The sequence below is a fragment of the Cicer arietinum genome, chromosome 2 (assembly GCF_000331145.2).
Source record: "Cicer arietinum cultivar CDC Frontier isolate Library 1 chromosome 2, Cicar.CDCFrontier_v2.0, whole genome shotgun sequence".
NCBI lineage: Eukaryota > Viridiplantae > Streptophyta > Magnoliopsida > Fabales > Fabaceae > Cicer > Cicer arietinum.
Window position 1 is genome coordinate 35,336,129 of NC_021161.2, and position 6,285 is coordinate 35,342,413.

Here is a 6,285-nt window from a genome sequence, read left to right on the forward strand (position 1 = left end):
AGTGTCACCCTCAATAGGATCATGCAAATCTTTACTGTATAACATGTCTTCCATGAGAGTCTTCCAAAGTGTATAATTAGAAGAGTTGAGTTTAATCATATTGGGACTTTTATTTTCCTCCTCCATTTAAATGCACAAATCAAATAACCGAACTCTAGATACCACTTTGTTGGGAAAAACCAGAGATAATTAGCGATAATTATCTCAATAATGCGGAATATTTTTTTCCCCCACCTGTGCAGATAAATGGTCAAACAGAAAATACAATTCCAAGAGCAATAATAATTGGCATAAAATTAAATATGAGACAAACACAATTTTAACGTGGAAAACTTCCCTCAAAAGAATAAAAACCACGGGACCTAGTCCAGTAAAACTTCCACTATAATAATTAATGGGTACACCAAGAGTCTTCCTAATAAAAATAGGGAATATCAATCAACAATAACAACGTTATAACAACCTTATAACAACCTTCAACTAAAGTGGGTATGCCAAAGTAACTCTCAGAGAAGATAAAACTACTCAAATTATATATTAAAATAACAAACTCAGTGGTAGGAATAACATACTAAATTTGTAGATCAAACGGAGCATGTTTGCTACACACCTGTTACCACCACTGGAACCAAACCCTTATTTTTCTTCTCTGGCAACCGTTCTTCTTCCGTTGTCTGTTTGTGTGTCTTCTTAGGGATTTCTAAATCCCTTTTATTACCTTCAAGTGGGCCTAGCCCAATAGTACATTTTTTTTCTTTCTTTTATTTCAATAATAATAATACTAATAAAACCAGTAGGTTCCACTTGGGGAGTGAACCCACCCAACAAATAATAAGTATAGTATTTTAGTACTTATCCCCATCTCCGTACATGCAATTGGAAAAAATAGTCGTACCTGAATTCATATTCTCGTGGATATCTTTAAAATTAATATAAATCGTCAAATAACAAAATATCATATCATTTTAACACAATTAAGAAAATATTCAAAGATTTAAAATATTAAACCAAAAAAATAATAAACTAAATTATTTAAATTATCCAAAACTATATTGAATCATGTAAATATTTATTTGATTTTGTGATATTAATATAAACAAAAATAAAAGAAAATTAATTACTAGACTAAATACAAATTTATTTGCATAAAAACAAAATAAAATTTAGAAACCAATTACCATTCTTTTTAAACTAATATTGTTAACTTTATATATATCTAAGTTATGGAATATTTTATTCATCCGAAAAAATATAGAAGAATTTAACTAACTTTTTTTATGAATTTATTTGTATTTTTAAATTGAAAGCATAAATATTAGGCTTAATTGTACTTATGGTCACTCTATTATTAACAATTCACAGAATTGGTTTCCTTATTTTAAATGTATTAATTATTCATATGTCATTAATTAAATTAAAAAATATAAAAAAATTCTGAAGTTGAAATATAAATTTTTACGATGTTTTATTCAAATTCCATAGGTATTAATCATTCTACATCATCCTATCATATGTCAAGTTATTTAAAACATTTCACTCATCATTTTTTAGTTAAAAAATCATTTGAGGGAAACAAAACTGCCGATTTTTAAAATAAAGGACTAATTTCGTGAATTTGTAAAAATAGAGGGACTAAAATTGTAATTAGACCTAAATATTATTACTCCTAATAAAATTTATGTCTTTGTTGACATTTATTTTTATACAATAATAATAAAAATAATATATATGTGTTATGTGGGTGCAGGGTGGGTATTATTTAAGCATTTGTATCAACTGTTGGAAATGATTAAAGATAATTGGCATTGATGATGGCTTTTAATGTGTGAATTGAAAAATGAGAAGTCCCACATTGGAAGGAACACACTCATTTATGACCTTTATAAGGAGTTAGTTTCACAATTGGGTTGGGCTCCAAGGGGCACCGCAATTTTGTGAAGGAGGGAGAACGCAAGCAAACGGACCACCAAACACGCGCCGCCGCCGCCCGCCCGTCCGGCCGGCCCGGCTCGGCTAGGTTCGGTTCGGTTCGGTTCGGCCTGTCCTTTGCTTAGTCAAAACCTTAATTTGACTTAGCTTCAGATACTTGCCACGTCAAAACCCTAAAGTTGAGTCTTTCCCACGTTTCCCACGTTTTGACTATTGCCCGGTCAAGAAGCCTAGTCAAGTCACGTTTCCTATTTCTGAGGCGCGTTCCTGGTGACCAGCCGATGGACTTCGTGCTCTTGGATCCCCCCTTTTTTCTCAGATCCAGTTGCTGAACTCATCTATAAATAGAGAGCTCACCTCACTTGGAAAAGCACACCAAAAGCTCTCCGTATCTGAGGCTTTTCTCACTTCTCCCCCTTATATTCTTCTTCTTCTTCTTATTTTCTTGAGTAGCCTCCATGCTATATTTGAGTGTCAGTCAATCGACTCGCATACTGAGGGTGTAATTCTAGAACGGTTTTCTACAGTGCAGTAGAACTCCGATACAGTGAATCTGGGCTGTTTTATCCTGGGGACTTCGTGGTTGATAGTCTGCCTTGCACAACTTTGGGCAGTGCCTCGAAACGTCTTAAAGAGAGCGACCTAGTTCGCGACTCAACCCAGTAATATTTTCGGTGGCATAAACTGTTTTCAAAGGTTTTCGAATTTCAAAAAACAACAATTTTAAGACGCTTTCGAACTGCCATGTCTACCGACGAAATTACTGGGCCAGGTTCATCTGCTACTGACTACAACAAACCATTTCGGTTTGAGGGAAGTCACTTCAAACGATGGCAACAAAAGATGCTGTTTTTTCTAACCACGAAAAAGCTTGCCAACATTTTGAAGGATGACATTCCTGTTGTACCAGAAAAAGGTGAACAAGTTGAAAAGGATAAAATAGCTGCTGAATTAACCCAATGGGAAAACAATGGTTACTTATGTAAGAATTATATTCTCAATGGACTTGCTGATGATCTGTATGACTACTACAGCTCCGACAGCAATACTGCTAAACAGGTTTGGGATGCTTTAAAGAAGAAGTACGATACTGAGGAAGCTGGAGCCAAGAAGTATGCTGTAAGCCGCTACCTCAAATATCAGATGACAGATGACAGATCAGTGGAAGCTCAATCTCATGAAATCCAGAAAATTGCTCACGAAATCATCACTGAAGGTATGTCCCTAGATGAACAGTTTCAAATTGATGTTATTATTGACAAACTGCCCCTGCTTGGAATGAATTTAAAAATTCTCTTAGGCATAAAACTAAAGAATTCTCTCTAGAAAGTCTGATAACCCGCCTTAGAATTGAGGAGGAATCTCGCAAGCAAGACCAGAAAGATGAAATTCTTCTTGTCGCGAATAACAAGAAGAAGAAGTCCATCGGAGCGGTTCTGAAGCCAAACGGTAAACAACTAAAGAATCAGAACCGTACTGCAAAGAACAGCAACAGGAATGGGAACCACCAAAGGGTCCCAATTGCCAGGCAGCCACCACCTCCTAGAAATGGCCCCCTTTCCTTCTCCTGCTACTACTGTGGGAAAGAGGGTCATATGGCACGCAGTGTAGGTACCAAGCAAGGCGCTGTAAATCAGGCCAACTTGACCGAAGAGCAATTCGTTGCAATGATAACTGAGATCAACCTCGTTGATGGATCAGATGGATGGTGGATAGACACTAGCGCCTCACGCCATGTCTGTTATGATCGTGCTATGTTCAAAACATACACTGCTGCTGAAGATAAGAAAGTGGTTGGGAGACTCCCACACTACTAATGTTGCTGGAATTGGAGATGTGGAACTAACATTCACATCTGGAAAGACCTTAATTCTGAAGGATGTAATGCACACTCCAGAAATAAGGAAGAATCTGGTCTCAGGGTTTCTTCTCAATAAGGCAGGGTTCACTCAGTCTATAGGGGCAGATTTGTACACCATTTCTAAAAATGGTATCTTTGTTGGGAAAGGGTACGCCACTGATGGCATGTTTAAATTGAATGTTGAAATGAATAAAATGTCTCCTTCTGCTTACATGTTGTGTGATTTTAATATTTGGCATGCTAGACTCTGTCATATAAACAAACATGTGATTTCAAATTTAAGTGTTTTAGGCTTGATTCCAAAATTATCTAAAAAGGATTTTGAAAAATGCGAATTTTGCAGTCAAGCCAAAATAACTAAGAAATCCCATAAATCAATTGTTAGAGAAACTGAACCTCTAGAATTAATACACTCTGACATATGTGAGCTTAACGGAACGCTAACCAAAAATGGAAAACGTTATTTCATCACTTTTATTAACGATTGTTCTAATTTTACTTACGTATATCTCATGAAAAATAAAAGTGAAGCGCTTGACATGTTTAAAATATTTGTGACTGAAATAGAAAATCAATTTAACAAAAAGATTAAAAGGTTTCGTAGTGATAGAGGAACAGAGTATGATTCTGACTTATTTAATGAGTTCTATAAAACCCAAGGAATTATACATGAAACAACTGCACCATATTCACCTGAAATGAATGGTAAAGCTGAAAGAAAGAATAGAACTCTTACTGAATTAGTTGTTGCTATAATGCTTAATTCTGGTACTGCATCTCATTGGTGGGGGGAAATTATTTTGACTGTTTGCTATGTTTTGAATAGAATTCCTAAATCTAAAAGCAAAACATCTCCTTATGAGATAATGAAGAATAGACAGCCCAATCTATCTTATCTTCGAACTTGGGGTTGTCTGGCGTATGTCAGAATCCCCGATCCCAAGCGAATCAAACTCGCTAGTAGAGCCTATGAATGTGTATTCATTGGGTATGCAGTAAACAGCAAAGCGTATAGGTTTTATGACCTAAACGCGAAATTGATCATAGAATCAAATGATGCTGACTTCTATGAAGATAAATTCCCTTTCAAATCAAGAAATAGTGGGGGCAGCGGACCAAGTCAAGTTCCTGTGACAACGAGCACTGAAAGCAACAAACAAGACGAAACGAAAACTCGAAGGAGTAAGAGAGTAAGAGTTGCTAAAGATTATGGACCAGAATACATGGCCTACAACATAGAAGAGGATCATGCGAACATTAAAGAAGCTCTGTCATCCTTAGATGCAGATCTATGGCAAGAAGCTATAAATGATGAGATGGATTCTCTAGAATCTAACAAGACCTGACATCTGGTAGACTTGCCTCCTGGTTGCAAACCAATAGGTTGTAAATGGATCTTGAAAAAGAAACTGAAACCCGATGGATCTATTGATAAATACAAGACTCGCCTTGTAGCCAAAGGCTTTCGACAAAGAGAAAATATAGATTTTTTCGACACTTTCTCACTAGTCACTAGACTAACATCCATTAGGGGGCTTATATCACTTGCGGCTATTCATAACCTGGTGATACACCAGATGGATGTTAAAACAGCCTTTTTAAACGGTGAACTGGAAAAAGAAATCTACATGGAACAACCTGAAGGTTTTGTAATTCATGGACAAGAAGACATGGTCTGCAAGTTAGATAAATCTATGTATGGTCTTAAACAAGCTCCTAAGCAATGGCATGAAAAATTTGATAACTTGATTGTTTCGAATGAAAGTAAATGAAAGTGACATATGTATTTACTACAAATTTGAAAATAACATTTGCACTATATTATGTCTCTATGTAGACGACTTACTCATATTTGGCTCAAACATTCATGCTGTGAATAATGTGAAATCATTGTTGAGCAACAACTTTGATATGAAAGACCTTGGAGAAGCAAATGTAATCCTCGGAATCAAGATTACTAGGTCAGAAAAGGGAATTTCTTTGGATCAATCTCACTATATTGAAAAGATCCTAAAGAAATATGATTACTTTGACTGTAAACCTGCTTGCACACCATATGATCCCAGTGTAAAACTTTTCAAGAACTCTGGTGAAGGTGTAAGACAAACTGAATATGCGAGCATCATTGGCAGCCTCAGGTATGCCACTGATTGTACTAGACCCGACATTGCCTATGTCGTGGGATTGTTGTGCAGGTTTACTAGTAGACCTAGTATGGAGCATTGGCACGCTATCGATAGAGTCATGAGATACCTTAAAAGGACCATGAGTCTCGGATTACATTATCAAAGATTTCCTACCGTCCTTGAAGGATACAGTGATGCTGATTGGAACACCTTATCAGATGACTCCAAGGCTACCAGTGGCTATGTTTTCAGTATAGCCGGTGGTGCTGTATCATGGAAATCGAAGAAACAGACAATATTGGCTCAGTCCACCATGGAGTCTGAAATGATAGCACTAGCTAATGCTAGTGAAGAAGCAAGCTGGTTGAG